Raw genomic sequence first — 21,830 nt, 5'->3', positions numbered from 1 at the left:
CCAGGGAACCCTGTGCCCAGTCCTGCTCTGTGGGTCCATCCGCCCGGGATCAGATGAGGACCACGATCTGGCTCCTCTGATAGGAGTTAAATGCAGGCAACATTTCAATAGGAAAGAGGCCAAAAAGATATTTATCCCTCTGGCCCTGGTTCTGAGTGTACCAACCAGCCCTCGCCTCGGCAGGTCACTGGGAACAGGGCTGGTTTGATCCCCAGGGCTCTGCCTGAAAGGGCTTTGTCACATTTTGGCCCCACCGATGGTCACGAAGATGCTGGTGCCTGTTCCACTCCTCCAAGCCTTCCACCCCTGGGCTGGGCTCCCACACGTGGGGCTTTTCATCCAAGACTGGTTCACTCAAGACAAGGAAATGTTTGTAAGGCTGGTGTTGGCATTTGCTCCTGGTGAGACAGACTCCAGGACAGATATTGTCCCCTCCACTGCCTAAATCATGACCAGGTGCTGGGAGCTGCATCCAAAGTTGGCTCCTCCAGGCTGAGCATGACGAAATGCAGGTCTCCATTGCCTCTTCTGCTGGCTCTGGTAGCCCCTGTTGGGTGGTAAGCAAACTTTTCTCAACCGCACCATTTATTTCCTTCTCCAGCTTCCTGTGTTACTAATTATCTGAAAGAGATTGATAAACCCGCCAGTTGCCGCTCTGGTTACAGGTCACTTACCACGGTAATAAGAAGTGCAGAAATCAATAGCCATAAATAGCGGTTGGGAATCAAATTCCCTGAACAGTACTTTAAGTGAGGAGAAGGTTTAATTACGCCGTTGTCTGGCTTACTTTGCCCTGGAGGAGCAGGATAGAGCTGAGGGGAGACGAGAGGCAACGCGCTCCGAGAATTCAGCCTGTTCTCTATTTTTGAGCCAAAGCTGGAGAAGCCCATAGGCAAGGAGGGATGTTGAGGACTTTGAGAGTCTTCCCAAGGCAGCACAGCTTCACACCGCATGTAGCTGCAGGCAGGATTTTAACACTGCCTGTGCAATCCAGAGTGAAAGCTGTGTGTGATTAAAAACCAGGCTGGTGGCAGCCAAATAGGAACAGGCGGAAAGCATGGAAAGAAGTAAACTGACTTGTTTCTTTTAAAGCAAACAAAGGTTTAGACTGGAGACTGACTCAGCCACGCACTGAGCTCTGAGATGGTCCACCTGAGGGTGGTGCATGAATTTCGGATGCAGGCAGAGAGGCTGTTTGCCCTCGCAGGGGGCTGGGGTGATGCAGCTGAAGGCACATGCGCGAGCAGCTCCCGTTGCTCAGATGTGCAGCTCCAGCAGGAGTGGGAATGACTGCTGGGAATGCTGAACAGGGGAAACGGCAGTGTTAGTTTTTATTACTGTTATTGATAAACTACTAATTTGCATGTTTAGCAAATCTTGCATGCTTCTGCAAATTTGCAAAGCGCAAGGCTTTGCGATACCCAAATAACTGATGGCCTTTTTGGAAAAGGCACGTTGTACCTGGCTCTGATGCTAAGGTAAGCGCCTGAAATTTTCCACAGAGGTCAGACTCGTCTGGGTATAAAAATCTGTGTCCCCAACCACCTCCAAAGTCCTTTCTTTTCCTGGTAGAATGATGTCTGGAGATGGTGGGTGACTCCAGCTTACACGGGACTTTTTAAGGTGGGAGATAAAGGAAAATCTCCCCAGTTCTCTAAGCCAGGTGTCCCTCTCAGGTGCTGAGGAGCTTCCAGAGGAGCCAAGGGTTGCAGGACCAGAGCGTGTCAGGTCTCCCTCACCCTATCTGCCCTGAGAAGGCTGGTGGCCCCTACAAGCATGGCCCAGCTGCCAGGCTGGCATGGGAAACCAGTCAGCCTGTTCCCCACCACTGTCTCCCAACCAGCAGGACTCAGCTGGAACAAGGAAGAGTTTCACCGCAGGAAAAAATATTGGAGAAAAAGCCAAGGAAGATTGGCAGCCTTCATGTTTCAGAGATTGGCTTTCCCTCCAACATCTGCTCCCACACCTGGACCCACCCTGGGGCTTAGGCAGCCCTGCCCCGGTGCCGACAGGAACCGGCTGCTCCTGCTCGCTGCATGGGGCTGATGCTGTGGCAAAGCGATGCTGTGGCACCAGTTAGCGCAGGAGGTTTCCTCCGCACTGTGCCGGCTCACACGCAGAACTTAGGATAGATCCATCACAGCAAAATGCACAGAAACACTGTAAGCAAAGTGGGGAAATGCGCCATAACCACCTCCTGCACGCTTTACCCCAGGGCAGCTCCTGAGCCTCTGCCCTGGCTTGGCAGCTCCTTCTCTCAGGCCAGATCCTCTGCTCTGCTCAGTCTTCCCTTGTTGTTGCCTCCCCCCATCCCCAAATGCCTTTGTTCCCCCCCACATTGCACTGGCACCGCATCCGTCTGTCTGTCTGCCTCACAGCACCCGCTCTGCTTGTGGTTGCTACAGAACCGCCCCTGTAGAGCTCTGCTGTACTTCTCCGGGTATAAATATGGTATGAGATAAATATTGTCACGGCACATTACCCCGGTCCTTCCTCACCAATACACACTGCAGACAGAGTTATGCATCTATTTATATGTGTATATATATCTAATTATACTATATAAACCGTATATTTGACTCTCTATTGTGTGTGTTTAGTATAAATGCCAGCTAATTGCCCTCAGTAAATACATACGGGGATTAACCGTATTGAAATTAAATTTATTGGTAATCCCCTTGAAAATAAACACACAAAATAAAATAAACACATAAATTAAAAGCATAGGCCATTGCAGTTTTTATGTTTGGTTCCTTTCGCCGTATACAAGGTTGGGGATTTGCTAGTTGAGAGCATTGAGGTTTCCAATACCTTTCCCAAAGATGCCCCTGGCAGCCGTTGGCTTTTATTGATGGTGTTTGCAGCTGCAAGAGCCTGCAGTGCTCCCGGCCACCGGTTTGAGTCCCGTGTGCGGCAGGATGAAGGCTTTGGCCACCCCGCTCTGCCCGCGGTGGCTCGCTAACGCGGCTGACAGCTGGTCCAGCAGATTGACAATGGGCTGCGGTGCCTTCCAGCCCGAGGTCACCGCCTCGAATACCGCCCCAGTCGGCAGTGACGGAGAGTCATTCGGCCAAGCAGATGTTTGATAGTGTGTGCAAAATGGGCTGGAGGGGCTCGGGCCAGCTTTGGCGTGCAGGTGGCCATGGCACACAGCAGGGTCCATGCGGACAGACCCCGTGAACCCCGTTAACCAAGCGGGTAAGGAGCCTCCTGGCACCACCACATCGAGCCCATGTCGGGGACAAGCAATAGGGTGTCTCCTGACATCAATAAAATCATCTCCATAGGAAGGATAGTTCAGCTCTCACATCTCTTTTTCCACCCCCAAAAGAGGTGCTTCTTGATGGCTCTGTTATTTGGTGGCATGTCTTGTGCTCAGGTTTCAAAGGGATGTGCAGAATTCAGCACAAGGAACGCTGCTCAGGGGCACAGGCTGCTCTGGGGACCAGGACAGTTTTGAGCCTCCATTACCAGAGGTTTTAAAGAAGAAGGCAGGCGAGCTTCTGCTGGAATTGCTTTGAGCCAAAATGGTCTCATACAGCAGATTATATAGCAGGTGTAGTGTGCAAAAAGAATTACACAAGGACCAAATCAGGCACTGACAACTGGGCTATACGAAGAGTTGCCCCATCTGATGCCTAAACATCTTCCCCTGCTCTTTTTGGCTTCAGCAGAAAACCCCTGACAACACTAAAATCTGCTGTTTAACGGTTTTGCAACATTATCTGCCTATGCAGCCCTCCCGGCTGCTGTGCTGCTAATTATTTGGTTGTGATAATTTTTGTCCTGCTCCTTCCTGCTGGCAATTCAATGTGCAGCCGTTCAGGGATGAGAGACCCCACGGAGATTTCAGCCTGGATCCGGAAGGGACTGTGAGCCTCTGACCCCTGCCATCAATTCTCAATTCATGTGTAGTATTTTATTTATTTTTCTTTTACCAGCAAGACGATGGTTTCTATCCACCCTCCTCACATCATTAATTTATTTAATCCCACGCCTCACCAGTTTGCAGGCCTCTGGCTTCCTGGGGGGCTCAGGGGGAAGATGTTGCTCCAAGGCCTATTCAATGTGCTCTGCAGAGCTGCCCCACCGAAGAGAAGCCACCCAGCCTGTGCTCCCCATCCTTCCTGTCACCCTTTTTGCCCTTTCCTCTGCTCTAGACACAAATCACAGGCAGCTTGCAGACAGTTGTGTTTCCTTCCTTTCCTCCTCTCTTCATCACTTCTCCCTGCCAGGTGTCTGGTTCTCTTCAAAGCCCTCAGGGAAAGGATGTCTTGACTATTTTGAGCCCATATGTTAACTTAATGTTCTTGCTGCTCTCCTGGATTCCGGGTTAATTGGTAGGAGCAGAAGGCAGAGGGAAGAGGCGCTTCCCCAAACGCACACGCACATGTGGGTGCACACGTGGTCCATGCACGCAGCAGGACAGACGGTTCCTGGGTCTCTCCACTTGACTTGGAGATCTGTCTTTGGGAGGGACGGAGAAGCGAGGAGGCAGAAACGATGACTCAGGGGTGTTGCATGGTCCAGGTGTCTGGAAGGGCTGGGGTCGGGTCTAACGCTCTCTGTGAAAACACCTTGGTTGCCCACTCAGTTCCCACAGCACCGTCTCTCCTGGATGCCTGTGGTTGCCCTATGATGGACCTACACTCATTCTCCTTGGGCAACTGAAGCAGCTGATTTGGGGCTATTTTCTTCCATTTGACAACCTCTCTCCGAAGGGCGGGTGTCCCAGGATGCTCCCAGCCCCATGCCTTGTCCATGCACATCTGGTTTCCAGCTGTGGGAATGGACTGGTGCTGCTGTCCTCCTTATCTATAATGTCCTCCTTATCTTTAATGTCCTCCTTATCCTCCATGTCCTTGCATTATGGTCCCTGTGAACCAACCTCCACAAAAACATTCATATCCAGAAGAAAGCCATGTGTGGGGGTAACTTGCCTCCTCCTAGCCTCCAAAGTGAGCTGAAGAAAAATGCATCCACCATTCACAGACGCTTCCTCTCCCTTCGGACCAGAGCAACTTGTTTGGCAATGCAAAAAAAAAACCAACGCCACCTCTTGGATCTCTTAATTTGACAGGGCTGGGAGCTAGCAGATGAATATCTTAAATAACTAATGGTGACTCAGAGGAGCGTTAAACAAAGATAACATTGTCACTTCTTCTCTGTTACTCTTTTGTTTCTCACTCTTCAGCTTTCTTGCTGGTTTATTATCTCTTCAGTTTTCCTTCTGATGATCTTGTTACTATGACAGGATGTGTATTATCTCTGGCAGCCTCTTCCCTACGTATGACCTGGTGTATCAATGCATGGCAGGAATAAACAAGACAAATGCATTCAGAAGAACAAAAGCACCTTACGAAATGATGTGTCTGCAAGAAGAGGGTTCTGTTTGTCAGCTCGGGGGTTTTAGCGGGTTAGTTTTGTGGGTTCCCAGTGCTTGGTGCGTGTGAGATAAGCTCCAGGCGGGAGGGATTCTTTCTCCACATCTCCAGTTTGGGGAGATTTTGAATCTGAATTTCCAGCAGTCCAGCTTCTGGGCTGCCCATTTCATAAATCTGCTGTGCATTGCTAAATACATCCTACAGATCTGTCCCACAGTAGCTGCGTTTTACAGGGACCGGGGTGATTTGTGTTCTGTACCGCATGAGATCAGCAGCTAACGGTGGCCTTCAGCAACCCTGGGATGAACCGATAACACCAGCAAGCACCCCTGGCCCCCCCAGCAGTGCTCCCATTCAGAGGATCATCGGCTCATTTATTACAAGGATGTGTTGATTGCAAAGCTGCCATTTCAACACTGTTATTAGGGTATTCCAGGGCCTGCCAGGCACAGCCAGAGGTCTGCAGTCACCAGCATCCAAGTGTTGCACACAGCCAAAACTCAGCAGCACCATCCAAGCCTCCCCTTGTGATAAAATACAGGCAACAGTGCAGGAATGAACCATCTCCCTCAGATCCAGGCTCACGGGGCCCAAGGACCAGAACTATTCAGTTCTGACCTGTTAGAGAAAGATCTGTGATTTGCAATGCTTGGGATTGCAGAAACTTCTTCAAAGATGAGAAATGTCGGGATAAAAGCCTCTGGTCTGATCTGTCTTTTCGTATACATCAGTAGAAAGCCTTGGGGAAGCAGGAAATCTCATTAGGAATTAACTTGGGATCAAATATGACCTCCCAGGTGATTTCGAAAGGCCAGGTCAGTCTAAGGGAAAATTGCTTGATGAACAGAGCCATCTCAGACTTCTTTGAAGAAAAGTACCACATGAAACTTTGATATTACTAAGTATTTAATAGATCTAATTTACAAAGCAGTGTTGCTCCCAATTCCCAGAGTGTGAAAAATCCTGCAACCTATTTCTTTACAAGAATGACTTCAATTCATTCATGGGTTTTAATGCAGCAAGCTGTTTAACAGCTGCAAAAAATGTTTTAGGACAGGAAGCCTGAGCCCTCCAGAAGCGCACCAGGCTCTGCTCCACCTCCAGCAAGCCTGCGGAGTTATGTAGCTCTGATACGACATGAGGTACCAGATTCTTTTCACTCCGCCTGGTAGCAGCGTTACCACAACACGTGAAGCCTTCATAGAGATCTTCACTCACTCCAGAGCGATCAACGGAACAGGCAACCTCTGCTCCGGGGGACTTAAAACCCCTGAAAGTCCCTGAAACTATCACAACTTAGGTGAGAGCAGGACTACATCCATCCCATGACCACAACGGTGTCCTCCAACATCTGATGAGACAAGTGCTCTCCAAGGGACCTGCAGCTCCCATGCCTTAATTAGAAGCCAGTGACACCTCCAGTTAGGTGTTGGGAAGTCATACAATATATACGGTTCACAGATCCGTCCCGTTCTGGTCGTGCACAACATCTCACCAGAGATGAAGGCACGTTGCATTTGCATAAGGTCAGAGCTTTGCCCCACGTTACCTGGAGCCCAGAATTCTGTCTGGTGTGGCAACAGAACGTCACGATGGCAACGCACAAGCTCTGCCAGAATCCCTCACAGCCAGAGCGGAGGGCAATCCAGCAATCCAAGCCAGAGTGGATGGCAATTCAACCCCTCCTAGAAGTGTTTCGAAGACATTGATCGCCAGGCAGGGCAAAAGAGGAAAGTATCCAGGATTTCGGTGAGTCTTCCAAGAACATTAGGTTTTTGAATAGACATTTGAGCAGCATGCTGGGCCCAGGGAGACCAATGCCAAGCACAGAGAGGTCTCCATAAAACCATATGGCCTCAGTACTATTGCAAGTCAGCTATTAATATCATCCACCCATCTCAGCTTCCCTGCACACAGACTCCGTGTCGAGTTTCCCAGGTTGCTACTTGCTCAGAACCACTCTCACAGCAGCTTGTCTTACAGTATTTTGGGTTTAAAACATCTTGGGTTTGTGTCCATGCTGGTGAGCCCTGGAAATAAACGAAATGAACCCCTGCGCTCCTCTCCTGCGTAAAACTGCTGTTAAATGGGGCGGCCAGAAGCCTCCCTGCAGCCTTCCACAAGCCTCACGTTCTGTTTTCTACCTGGAAATTTGTTTAATAGCCGGATGTTTTCTCAATGAGCTCAACTGGAAATCACTTGCCTTTTACCCTGCCTAATCTCTTATCTGTGAAGGCTGCGAGCACCTGCAAAGAGTTTACACAAGTGCCTTGATCAGTCAAAGACAGGCAGCTTCAGAAGCTTTATCAAACCAGAGTCTCTAAATGTATTATGTGATAGAGCCAGTTAAAAGAAGGTAATAAGTAGGTTTAACAAAAAATAATACCAAAAAAACCCTCAACCCTCCCAAAAAACAAGGACTTTTCCTTTCATACCAAATACTTATGAAGAATTTCAAAAATAATGTCTGTGCATGCTGGAACACTAACAAGAAGATAAAAGAGAAAACCCTGTTCTTCCCAGTTGGATTCATTTTGACCAAAGAACAACCTCTTTTCTCACGATTAATTCTCCTTATTCCCTCTGTCACCATAAGCAAAACTATAGAAGAACGAGGAAGAAAAAAATGACTGCCTGTTTGACTTTGATGGCTGTATTGGGCTTGCATTTCTTTTGGAGGTGGAAACAAACACCATATGCAGTGTAACAAGGGGACAGCGATGGTGAGAAAACAGTAAGGAAGTCAGGAGACTTTCCCTGTGATTTTCTGCTTCCCTGCTTGCAACGTTGAAGATGCGGAGGCACAACCTGCAGGAATCTCATCTTTCTTACCCCAAAAGGAGGCGCAGGAGCACCTCTGTCCCTGAAGCTGCTGCTATGGGTTCCCACCTGAACTGGACAGGCTGTTGATCATCTTCAAGTGGTGAAAAAAACTTCTGGGAGCAAGTTCAGATCCTCTAAAGGAGGCAAGACCAAAAGCATGCCAAACCAGGCTGGCTGGAATGGTCCCTGCCTCTGTGATGAAAGAGATGCATAAATATTCAATGTTTCTTGGCAGCTGGGAGTGCTTCAGTTGTTCCAAGTATCTCAAGGGGGATGGGAAAGGCAGAATGAGCCTTAGTATTTCTGACACCCCGCAGAGACAATGAACCAGGGAAGGAGAGTGCTCATCTTCTTGCAGAGAAGCGTTTCACGTAGGGTGATTTTAATAATTCAGCCTTCGACTGGTTTGTTTAAATGTTTGATGCCTGTGAGTTGAGCTTTAAGCTCTGGCCTCCTACAAATCCAAGGAGCTGGACTCCAGTTGGGTGCCGTCTGCCTTCCTCATCGGTGGTTTAACATGTTACCACGATATGGCCCAAGCTTAAACAAGAGCACAGATTTCTTCCTTCACTGCATGAAATTTTGGTGCTCTCACACCACAGGAAAAATATCAACCATCCTATTCTGGTTTGCATTTGGAAGAGAAAAAAAAAAGTAGCAATGAGGAATAAGGATAAAAATGCCTAATTACATTCTGCTCATATTAGAGACACCAACCAATGATGTAGCAAAATGCATGGAAACCAAGCAACAATCATGAGCACAGAAAGGGCGACGGGGGCCTTGGGTCAGTCTCCACCAGCTGCAATCAAACCATGTTGCACTGAGGGTGCTGGGCTGGGGGCTCAGAAGGCACATCGGGGTCTGTGAGCACCCACCAGTGCAATGGTCTCATGGAGTGACTGTTGCCTTGTGCACTGGTCCTGAACCCCCGCTAAGGTAACGTCCCAGCTGCTCTTGTAATCTGCTGGGAGATGGTCCAGTCACTTTGGCAGTGTCATCTCTCTGCTACAACTGGGCATTTGGACGGTGCTTTTTCTGGATTTCTGGACAAGCCCCAGGACATCAGACCTCCTGCTTCCACACAGTGGAGCTGGGGTGCTTGCATCTCTCTTGACTGATTTAATTTTGGCCATTTGCAGAGACAGGGGACTGTGCCAAACATATTTATTTTTTGGCCAGGTTGGGAGATACCAGCATTCAAGGAACTGTGCCATTTTCTGCTCTCCCAGCCATTGGCAAGCTGCCACATTCAAAAACTTTCTGTCCCACAGCTAGAGTTTCCCATCCGCTTTGTTCACGAGAGACCCTTCACTTCCATGTGTGATCCTGATCCTGTAAGCCCTTATCCTAAATTATCCATGAAATGTGTGGGCATGAGTTATGCATGAGATGAATTATCCATGAACTGGGTTGGTCGCCTTCTCTCTCTGTCAACTCTGTAGGTTTCTGCCAGGTATCAAAGCACAGAGTAGGTCTCATCGGTCGTGGGTTTTTTTCCCAAAGAATCTACATTTTACATAGCAATGCACAAAACCTAGGAGAGAGCTTCAATATTCAGTGGATCATGATGGAAGAACACAGAAGGCTGCTTGAGAATGCACAGGGTCAGCCTTTCCCCGAAGATGCAGTTTCAGATCCTAAATCCATTCAGTGGTTATTCACTCCAGTAAAGGGGAATAGCTCTAAGAATGGTGGAGACAACTTGTCCATCTCTGACAACACACTCCCACAGCCAGGCTGGTGGTAACTGTTGTCATCCACAAGCCGGAGCTTGAGATTCAAGCCTCTTCTCTATGACAAACACAGCGAAGTCTCAATTTCTGGTGGATATCTACTTCTGGTTTTGACATGAAAGTCTATGCTGGAGTTGGGTTACTGTTCTTGAGATAAATTTTGTCAACATTCATCTGTTGGGGGGGGAAGATGACCCAGGAAACTGAGATTTTTCTAGGGTAAAAAAAGGTGTTTTAGAGAATTCCTGACCAGCTCCACCACCGTGTCAATCGTGTGGTTTGTTCCTAGGTGAGGCCAGCAACGATGTCGGGACCAGCTCCCCAGTACACAGCTTGGAGCCTCTCCTCCTTGCCCAAGCGCACGCTCCCCAGCACCTCCAGGACCATCAGATATGTGTTCCTTGATGGCTGCAAGAACATCCCCGCGTCTTACACCATGGATGGTGCAGGCAGCGCCCACAAGGTCTACAAAGGATTTGTCTCCTCCCACCCCAAGGCAAAACACCCCCCCAACACAGCTGCAGAGCGCTGCCCACCCCTTCCCAAGTACTTCCCTACCTTTTTCACCTTCCCCATGCACCTGGAGAAGCAAGCCATGGGTTCGGGACACGTCCTTGCCTCCAAGAAAAGGCTGCCAGTGTTTCGGCAGCTGTGTGGGGAGGCCGTGCCCACCACAGCCCTCGGGGATGTGCACCTTCAGAACTCAAGCCAAGAGCTGGAGGAACTGCCTGATGCCAAAGCACCGAGGGAGGACACAAAAGGCGGGAGGATGCGGCAGGAGGCGGGGTGCTCTCCTTGTAACGAGGCATGAACTGACTCTGAGATAGCTTCCGAATAAAATGTAAGATTACTGGCATCCTTACTTTACCAAGAGGTCAGCGGAGCGATCGTGTGAGCTCAGATTCCCTCACAGCCAAGGGCTGGTAAAATGGGAGGAAGGAAAGGTAAGATATTGTCTGCCCGAGATAGCCATTCCCCTGCCCTGGGTGCCACAGCAGACTGACAGTCAGACAGGCAGTTTGTACAATGGTCATCCAACTCTGTCCCTTTCACTCAATCCCCCCAGTATGCCAGAAATAAAGCAAAACTTCCTTCTGCACACCCTGAAACCCAGCAACATCTCCTGTGCTGACATCCACACCCTTCCAGCGAGCATCTTCTCCAGCTGCTGCTCTGTAGAAATATGCATTAAATAAAGCGTTGAGTAAAGGCTGTGGCAGAGCAGGTACTAAACATTACGTAGGAAAACACACAAGAAACAAACCAAACAGCAAAGCAAAGCAAACACCCCCACAAAACAGCAACCAAAAAACACACCAAAAAACCAAACCCACACAGAAAACAAACAAACAAACAAAAATCAAAACCAAACAAAACAAAAAAAAAGCCCAAACAAACAAAAGGGAGAAGAAAGCAAACAACAAATCTCATGTGAGAGTGTCTAGGAGGGAATTTGGGAGATTTTGACTGTTTAGAGATGGGAAAAGCGGTGACAATTAGAAGAAATGCCTCCCAAAGAAAATGCTAATAACCATAACAGGATTCAGGGGTTTTGGCACGTGTGTCACCCTCAGACGTGTTCCTGAATGAAACTGTTTATATCTGGAAGATCCCAGCCCCAGACCAACCACGTCAGAGGTTGTCCTTGCGGTTCAAGCACATCCAGAGGATGAAGTCCAACAGGCCCACCAAGTGCTGATGCCATGAGAAAGGTCTGAGGATGCTGAGCTTTTCATAGGAGAAGAATTATTTCCAGAGAGTAAATTCCCCCCGGTTAGCTTTGGGTGTTGCACGCTGAGATTAACGCTGACAAATCTCAGAAGAGCACCGTAAGAAACAGACGGACCCCAAGAGAGAACAGGAGAATCACACAATCCCCATCCCCACCTCCACAATGTAGGGAGTGGAACCAGACTAGCAAGGATAGACCAGAGGACATGGGTTAGGTTGGTGAAAATAAAAGTTGTTTGGGGAAGGGCTCTGCCATGAGACTGTGGGTCGTGCTAGAGACTGAGTTTAGAACTCCCCAGTCAGACTGGGACTGAGTCATCATGGAGGCTTTAATTTTTGAGGCACAGATTGCAGAGCAAATGTTGCTTATTGCAGGCACCACTTATTCCTGAGCACGATAATAAACAGATTTGTCTCCAAATGGTTACTGATCCAGGAAGACACGAGGCTATTTTAGTAGTATTTCAGCGAATGTGAAGATGTTACAGAAGAGGCTGACCTAGAAAATAAACACGGGTCCGGTGATCAGAAGTTGATACCATTTAAATTAAATGGAAGGAGATATTAAAACAAGTCAGTAGCTGAGGCTATTTGCACTTAATTTGCGTATGAAATCACCAACATGGCAACAAAGAATTTTACTGCATGTAACAAACTGGGAGCGGAACCATATGCCTGGAGTTTACCAAACACAGCACCCACGCTTAAGGAAATGGGGCAAGAGTAATCGTGACAGCTAACGAGCCTTTATTCTGACCTCAATAGCGTGCTTTGGTTTCTAGCCAATTTTGAAGGTGAGCAGAGAACAGGGTCCAATGTAACAAGCTTTTAAGGACAACAGGTCGTGCCACAGTGGCTGTACAAACCCAGAACCCAATGGCCACAACCCACACCCAACATCACACTGTGCAAACAGGATCCCAAGAACAAGCCAAAAATCAGATAGGGCCCGAATCAACAGCCAAAATTGCCCCCACTGAGCAGCCCAGGAGCAAAAGCCACCTTCGCAGAGGTGCTGCCCTTGGTGGACAGGCACCACGATGGAAATGAGATTCCTTCAGCAGACCTTGAACTGACCCATGAGGACATCAGTCCAAATCTAGTGGCTTGCTACTAACTGGCTCCCTTTTTTGAAAAGGGGACCCATTTTTTTAGGCATGAAAAGCCTGGTACATCCAACCCATGTGGGCATCAGTGCTGGCTCTGCAGTGCAGGAGTTGGATTCAATGAGTACAAGTGAAGCTCCTCAAACAATGGCCAAGGGACTAATTTCTGTGGCATTTCCATTGATGGATTTGGCACAGAGAGACATATTGGATTTAGAAAGATTGCTGATTCCCCAAAGCTGAAAGGAATCTATTCCTCCTGTGGGAAAAGTTAGGTGACCTTGAGGAACAGCAATTGCACAAAATCTCCTGTAAAAGGAGCTTCTGCTTTAAGCCAGGAGCTCATCCATTGGAAACAAGTGTAGGGGAGAAAGGCAGAGCCGAACGTGCCAATCCTGGGTTGATGATAAATCTCTAACGTAATGTGGCTCTGAAAAAAAGCAAATATGACAGTAGAGCGTATCAGGGGAGATATTCCCTTTGGAGAAAGGAGACGGCTTCTGTAATTGCACAAAGCCCTGAGGAGTCCTTGTTTGGAGTCCTGTTATAATTCCAATCGTCCATGATCAACAGAGACTAAAAGCAGAAGCGGATGGAGAACGTGCGGGATGAAGATCCTTCCTTGCGGACCTGAAGGGGTTTGGGAAAAGGCAGACTGCAAAGGGAGGGGGTGCAGCTGCCGTCCGATCAAATACCTGAGAGAGGAACATTTTGAGGGACAGGGAGGAGTGTTATTTGAGGTTGGCAACATAAAAGATCGAACTAAAAAGCCCAAAGACACACTTCAGTTGTAATTAGAGGATACTTCACCAGGAAAAGAGCAAACCTGTGGGACATCCTCCAGTTCAGAGGAGTACGGGTTGAGCAAGCAGCTAGATCTGTTTAGGAAGGGGAGGTGTAGCTGTTATCTCTCCCTGAGGGGAATTTCATGTTGGTGACCAGGAGATCCTGATCAGCACACAATCCCTCTACTCTGAAAGAGCCAGTTGCAAAATGCCTCGCATACTGGAGGAGCAAAGACATCTCTTTCTCTCCCAAGATCAAAACCAGAGACCTGTTACTGTACCAGCCGGCGAGCCTCGCACTGCCTCTCGCGTGAAGTGAATAAATGAATGACAGAGACCTGCTCACGCTTCAGAGATTCATTGAGCGGATAAGAGTTGCCCTCTGGATCTGCCAATGTTTCTCCATCGGGTGTAGAAGGAGCACAGAGGGATGATCCCCCCACCCCGCGTTTAGGCAGTGCAAATACCCACTGCACGGCTTTGTGTGGTCTGGTACCAACCAAATGCACTGTCCTTGTGTTTCCAGTGAAAGAGGATGAAACAGAGAGCGTTTCTGCTCCTGTTCTCTGCTGGGCACGTGTGTGTGTCTGGGTGTGCAAATCCCCTCCCTGCAAACCTCCTGGCCTGCACTGAGTTTGCTCCTCTGCTCTCTATGAAGGAATTGAAATTCCAGGTTTCCTCATCTGCAAAGAAATACCCTTTCTTAATTGTTTGCTGCCCAAATTCTTCAGAACCTTGCCCAGAGAAGGTCTTGTCCTCCTGGTCAGAGGTTTTTAGGCTTTGCTCTTCTAATGCAGGTCCTTCTCTTTTCTCCTGCTTTTCCTCCCTTCGCAGTCATCAGCATGCAAAACTCTCTACCTCCCGCTGTTCCCCAAACACTTCCACTCCCAAGGTCTCCATGAGCGCCTTATTGCATGTGTGTGAAGAGCAATCAGTGCCTCACCTCCAATAATTGGAGTTGAGCCTCCAGAGCTGAGAGATGAATTTGATCTCTGCTGTTCTGCATGAGAGGGATGAGCTGGGGGCTGAACTCTGCTGAATGCAATGTGCTTTGGTGTTTCAAAGGCTTTACGGCATGGAAATCAGGACATCCTACCAGGGACCAGAGTAGGACACAGGCACACACCTCTCCCTGCCTTGGTGTCTGCACCTTGTGCTCTTCTCCTGCCCCTCAAGGGGGAATGTCTGTCCAGCTCCACGTAAATGATACCCTAACTTCTCTAAAGCCATTTTATTCCTCCAGCCTTTCTCACTGACAGGAAAGCCAGCGATGCATCAGTGTAAAGCACAGGGCTGCCCTTTGCAGTGCAGTTCAACCATTTCATCGATGCACCAGTGTGGACACACTGAGAAGTCCCCTGCACCTTTGTAGGAAAGCACAAAGTTTCAAGAATGAACACGGCAAGGAGGCACTTGTGCAAACCTCTTCTGGCTTTTATAGACACATCAGGCTGTAGTTTTGCCTCTAAATGGCCCTGAAAAAGTGGTCTCACCTGTACACGTGTGAGAGAAGCATCTGGTGTGAATACCTGAAGGTGTTTTATCAGGATGCCCAAGCAGCCAGTGCTCCCAGGGGAAGGCAAATCACCTTCTCCCCATCCAACCGCATCCCCTGTCAGCAGCCGGATCCTGAACAGGGCTGGGATCCGCACGGGGAGGGGAGACCCATTCCCCACAGGTGCCATCACATTTAGACAGGCAATGGTGTGTGCAAAAACACCTTCATCTGTGAATACCAGAGCAAATTACTGTCTGGTGATTATTTATATGAAGATCTGTTTGTGGATGAATTACCAACCAGCCTGGAGCAAAGAAACAGAGCAGTGACTCCACCTAACATGTCATGAGGCAAACCAACAACCCACTTGGGATAGTCATTAACAAATTAACTGATCACCCGGGTCTCTCCCTCCCCATGAGGGCACTGTGTGCCTTGAAACCCAAAGCAGCAGATTTGCATTTGCAACAGAGGTTGATGGGGACGACAGCGTCGGTGCATTGACAGTGGGCTGGGGCTGAGTGCCCAGAAGTCCGTGCTGGGCAGAGCCAGGCCAAATCACACTTGCCAAGTACAGTCTGCAGATGAGAACAGACCAGAAGAAAGACCAAGAACCAAAGAAAGGCAGCGAGAAGGCTCCTGGAGAGGCAGAGCAAGGGAGTGTGAGATGAAATGAGGAAGTGGAGAAAAAATTAACAGCTTTCTTTATTCCTTTTCATTTATAGACAATATTACACTTCTGCACAGAAGGACTAATTTAGCCCTCCGCACAGTCCCAGTGACCCTTCCTAATAGAAACCATTTAAATCTTTAAACAATTTACATGAAAATGTAACTTTGCTGCGAATATATTTCTTCCCCCTCCTGCTCCCATCACGAGTGCAATCCTTCAAATTTCTGACAGCTTCCATTATCTCTTAATGAAGTGAGTGCATCTTTCTTAGGAGACGCGCCGGCCCTGAGGTTAATCGCTGAAACGAGGTTCACAAATAAAAATCAGAGGAGGGAAAAGAGAAGGAAAAGCAAACACTTGAAAGAGCTCAAGGGACTGGTTCCACCACACAGTAACTTAAGATCCAGGAAGGCAGTGATCAAATCCTCGAGAGCCCATGTGGGCTGACAGCTGACTCCATCCCTCCATCCCAGATAACTCCATCCCTCTGGCCCAGCTGACTCCATCCTTCCATCGTTCCTGCTGTTGGCTCTTGGGGTGGGTGGATCCTCCCTTGTGCCCCATCTCATGTCTGTGCCAAGGCCATGGTGAGGGTGATGACAGGCAGAACCTCACCCAGAGAATCCAACGTGCTGCTGGGAGCTGCAGGAGGCACTATCACCACCGATGTAGGGGTAGGTGGGCTCTGAGGGTGGTAGGAGCCCTGGGAGGTGTGAAGGCCACCAAGGCCAGGCCAGAGAAAGCAGAGCCCTGAAGCTGTGGGGAGAGGGGTAGGAGAGAGAAGAGCCCAGAGGAGCCCGTTTAAACATCATCCCAGGATGTGCAGGGCTGCGTGGGAACAGGGCTGTGTGGGAATGGGGCTGCCAGCACATTTCCACACAACGGGGAGAGCTCCACGTGTGGCAATGACCCAGTTCTCTCAGCACAGGCACCAGGCGTCCTCCAGTTCCCCCAGCCACAGCCTTCACCCTCAGACACACCAGGGCTACATCTGAACAGCCCATGGAGGGTGGCATCAACGTCACCTTTGGAATCAGGCTCCACAGCTACAAGGACAACGAGCCTAAAAACAGGGGCTCAAGAGCATCTCCCAAAGCACATGAGGTTCTGCACCCCCCTGTGACATGGATCAGCAGAACCATCTGCAACTCACTGACAGTGACAGCCTGGGACGCGATGACACAGAAACACCCTGGATGCTCTTTAGATTTTTCAGGAGCTACACACATTTCCAGCACAAGCATCATCTACAAACTTTTATGTGTATTTGCTCACTGGAAAGCAACATGAGCCCCTGGGGCTTGTGCAGGGCTGCAGGACGACGTGGGACCCTCCTACAGGGATATCTGCAGAAAGCTGGAGAGGCAGAGCAGAGGCTGTTGCTCTGGGCTTTGCCGTCCATCAGATGCTCCCTGCTCTTCTCCAGGCTGGGCGGCTGCTTTGTAGAAGGCTTTATGGTGATGCTGGGGAGGTTTAAGAGAGAGGACATAATAAAAAATAAATTTAAAGGGCTGGAAATGAGGAGAGAAAGGATGAAAAACTATTGAGTTGAGAGAAGACAGTATGGAAAAGGGGATAAAAAATCAGGAAGGTCTCAAGGGAAAACATTCACAAGAAGGGGGACTATTGAGTTGAACAGAAGAGAGATGAAAGCAGAAAGCAACAGCAGAGGAAAATAAATAGTTATTTCCAGAAAAACAATAAAGTTTGAAATATTCTGGGCCAGAAGGAAGAAAAGGAAAAAAAACACACCAAGAGTTAACAATTCAGGCTGTTGAAGCTGCTTGAGTAAAGAAAACAAAGGAGGAAAAGGAAAGTACAAAGCAGAAAAATAACGAGATGAGTGATGCAAGGAGCTTTTCTTTAAGCAAGGGTTTGCTCCCTACAGTGTGCTGCACCGGGCTGGCCTGGATGTGGTGGCATCAAACCACGGTTCTGTGTCCCTCTGAACAAAGCAGCCTTCTCAAGCTCAGTACATGAACTGAGACTGTGGGGCCTCAGCATCCTCCCCATCAAATTGCCTCCAGGCAACAGGATTGATGAGCCCTTGGTTGTAACTACAGAGTGTTTAAGTCCTGTCTAAACTTAATACAACTTCACTGCTGACAAATAAACCCGAATTTGAAAATACTTCCACAGAAGTCTCTGAAGGGAAAGAGCAAAAGGTTTTGTCTTGGGACACTGTTCCTCCTGCTTTTCCCCGTTTTCTTCCTCTCCATGCTCTGACCTGGCAGGCAGAAAGGCACGCGCAGGGATGTGCGCTCCTGGCCGGTCAATGTGTCGCATCAGCCAGGATAAAAGCAATCCGTTAACCGGGAGAAAGAGCACCAGGAAAAGGTACCACTCATCCGCAGACGGGGCTGGGACAGGGGCAGGGAGGTGTGAAGGCAGCCCTGGCTGACCCCGCAGCCCCAGCACCACATCACATCGGCTGGAGCCACGGCTGAGTGTGCCCATCTTAAATCAAATCCACCAGCTGCAAAACCTGCAGCCCTTGGGTGGGGGGTGACAGATCTCCCTGCTGATAACCACACAAGACAGCTATCAATCAAGCCTAAGTGAAGGCAAATCAGGCCTTATCTGTGCAGGGTAAGCCTCCTTTGCTGTCTGATGTCAAATAAGGTGGGAGTTCTGCTTTGCATCTCTGGGATTATCAGTGCCTGAGAGCTCAGCCTGGTGCTTACGACATCCCCCGGGCTGGAGCTGAGCCTGGGCTTTGCAAGGCACATGCTGAGCCTGAACCGCCAGCCCAGGCTTTGCTACTGCACGCAACTGAAGAGAAGGAGACCACAGCTGGGACTGGAGGTTGGATCCACTCGGTGTGTGCCCAGGGCTCAGCCTTGGGGCTGCTCTGCTCTTCCTCTCCCAGTCCCACACAGGGTGATATCAGCAGTGTCCCTTCCTGAACGGGACAGGTCTGCCCTCCCTTCATCCCACTCTGAGTCTGAGGGGACAACTCCTCTCCCAGAGGCAGATAATCCAGCAAGGGGGGCTGGCAGGGACCCTGTGCAGGGGGGATGAACTGGTGGGACCCGACCCTGCTGTGCAGGGGGAGAGGAGGAGAGGGGAGAGGGAGCTGGGAGGGGGAAATCAGCCTCTGCTGCTGCTGCTACCCCGACTTCTCACAAAGCTCTCTTCCTCCCAGCATGGAGAGGCACAAACAGCTCTCATTAGGTGAAGAGGGTTCTGGAGGGCGAGTGGGATGGTGGATAACAGCAGCATGTCAGGCCTGAGTGCCTCCAGCCCAGCAGTCAGCTCAAAACAGCGCTTTTAGCTGGTTCCCTTCCTCCCACCTTCCCCTCTCCCTGCCTTGGCACGGTGAACGGGAGCGAGTTAACCCTGTAACCTTTAATCAAAGGCTTGTGTACACCGAGAAGGATTGATGGAGCTTGTCTCCCTCACGGCCTCACACCACAGCTCCGATTACACCATTAACTCCCCAAGCTGAGTGCCTGGACCGGTATTGGCAGCCAAGAAATAATGGCCCTGGAAAGTGCATTACAGAGTGATCACTGGGAAGCAGCGGGGCTGCAGAAATGGGCATTTCCACCCTGAAGTGCTCTGGGGAAACCAGGGACCTGCTGATGGGAGGAGGAGATGGAGGGGCCATTGCTCTCCCACACGCAGGGGCAGAGGGCTGGGTACAAGCACCACTTCCCTGCATGACTTTGGGCAAGTCACAGCCTGTCCATGTCTCATGAAGAAAATGCATCCTAGGGAGATTATGGGGTAAATCCCACCATCCATGACCAGATGAGTCAATAAACCCAACGGGCTGCAGAACCTGTGCCCAGCCATGTGGCCAGGAGCAGGTAGGTGTCCCATGTCAGCATCATTTCCAAGACTTTGGACATTTTCCCCTATGTTTTGAGAACTAAGGGATCTTCAGGAATTTTGTGCACCCAGAAGAATCAGCTCTCATCACTGGACAGCCCGGTGGATGCAGCTGGGATGCGAGATTCCTGGGGAGATAAGGAAAGCATGAACAAGTGTATCTTGCTGGCGAAGCTAGAGCAACAGGCTCTGGAGACAGCCCCGCTTCAACCTAAGGTAGGCTGAATTACTAACGTCAGGAGGAACATCTCCACCAGAGAAACAGAGGATACTACCTAGAACAGGGGGAAACTCTTTAGTCAGGTCTTCACACATTACATGGAACACAGTGGGTCAAGTTCTGGCCGTGAATGAGGATGGTCCTGCAGCTACAGCTACTGCTCAAGTGGGTGGCGGGATTATGGATTTACTGGCTGTCCTGGGGCACAGGACTTTCTGTTCCTTCTGGTTTGGGCCAGAAATGTCATGCCACAGGTGATATGTCCCTGCAAAAAGCTTCGTTTTATTAAATTGTTGAAGGTTGGGAAAAAAAAAACCAACACATGATCAGAAAATCACCAGCCAGCACCATCTCACGGGGCCATGAGCTTCCCTCAGTCTGGGGCAACGGGTGAGACGAGGTGTGAGGGGTGGCAGGGGTGACCCAGACAGTGCAGAGCCAGGGTCAGACAGAGCCAGGGCTGGGTGGCCCCTGGAGCTGCAGGAGGAAGAGAGGTGGCAGGACAAAAAGTCCATGTTCTGGGTCTGCCTGTGAAAAACCAGCCACCTTGGCCAAAGTAGACAGTACCTGATAAGGAGCAGGGTCTGCACAGGGCATCCTGCTACACAGGGTATATTGCTGCAGCCACTCATAGATCCACAGAGTGGGAAAACCTGATCAACAACCTGCAATTCCAGTCGGACGGGGCTGGTACCACCTTCCCCTGCCTCTCCTGAGTGGGTGTGTGGCAGGACCTGCTCTCTGGAGCAGGTGTTCGGGCAGAGCTCTGCTCTCCATGGAGGAATGTTTGTTCTTCTGCTTCCAGTCCACACGTGGCTGGGAAGTGGGATGCTGCTGACACCCAGTGGCTCCGTGCATCTTGCAGATGGAGACTGACTCTTTCACTGGTGGAGGAGACGTGTCCAGGTTCTCCCCATGGCCTTTTGGGGGGACCTGCATCCTTGGGGACTCATCTGTGAGAGAGGGGTTGGAGCCCCTGGGTCACCATGCACTCATGGCACGGTCGGCAGGGAGACCTTGGCAAAATGATTTTGCAGGGTGGCAAATGGGACATGGGGGACATGCACGTGCACCCCGGGGGGTTGTGGCCCCATGTTTAGTTCAGCAGTCCTTGGGGGGATGCTGTGCAGCTTCCTCACCCACATCACAGCCAAATCCACCTCTGCAAATGCCTACATCACTCCACTCCAAAAGCTTGTCTATGCTAGATAAATAAATGCCCTAAACTGCCACAAAAATGCTGGAGGGTGGGAGAAGGAGAGAAGCTGGGGCTAGTTTCCCCTGAGATATTTTGTCTGCTGTTCGCCAGCCCCCCCTGCCAGCTCTGGGTGCTCAGCTCCCACCTCTGCAGACCATAAATACCCCAGGGATGGACACTGGGATTTTAGGATGCCGGCTGTCCGAGTGAGCTGTCCTGTGAGACCTCCCTTCACAAACATTTTGACTCCAGGCAAAGAAGCAGGTTAGAAATGCAAGTGGATTAAGCTAAATGAGGAAACCTTATTTGCATTCCAGAAAAAAAGGCTGTCTACACAGGGAGTTGTTTAAAAGCAGCAACAGAGCTTTTCAATCCATTCTGCCTGTCATTTCACCCCAAAATCAAGCAAGTGAGCAAACACCACGGAAAAATAACAACAAACTGCCTGCATTTGGCACCCCACAGTGCAGAACCAGAGAACAAACAGCCTCTGACCTGAAGGACAGCAACAGATAAGATGGACACAGAATGGAATAAAAAAGGGTTCAGGAGCAACACTTCACAGCTGAGAAAAACACGTTTTCCTACAGCCCTTCACACTGACAAGCTTTTGGTTTAGCTGGGGAGAGCACCCAGCGGTGGTTGAAACGGAAATGCATTTTTAATTATTTGTTATTATCAATTGCTTTGCAGACAGAAGCTGCTGATAACAGAAGCCCATTGCACTGAGAGCAGCAGAGAGACAGCGCTTTGGCCAGGGACTGTGTGAGCAAACACCCACTGCAGAAAGGCAGGGACGTACCTAAGGAACATTATCTCAGAGACTCACAGTGGACCAGCCA

This window comes from Patagioenas fasciata, chromosome 19 (genome assembly GCF_037038585.1).
Source record: "Patagioenas fasciata isolate bPatFas1 chromosome 19, bPatFas1.hap1, whole genome shotgun sequence".
In the NCBI taxonomy this organism is placed as follows: Eukaryota; Metazoa; Chordata; class Aves; order Columbiformes; family Columbidae; genus Patagioenas; species Patagioenas fasciata.
This window is presented reverse-complemented; position numbering follows the sequence as displayed.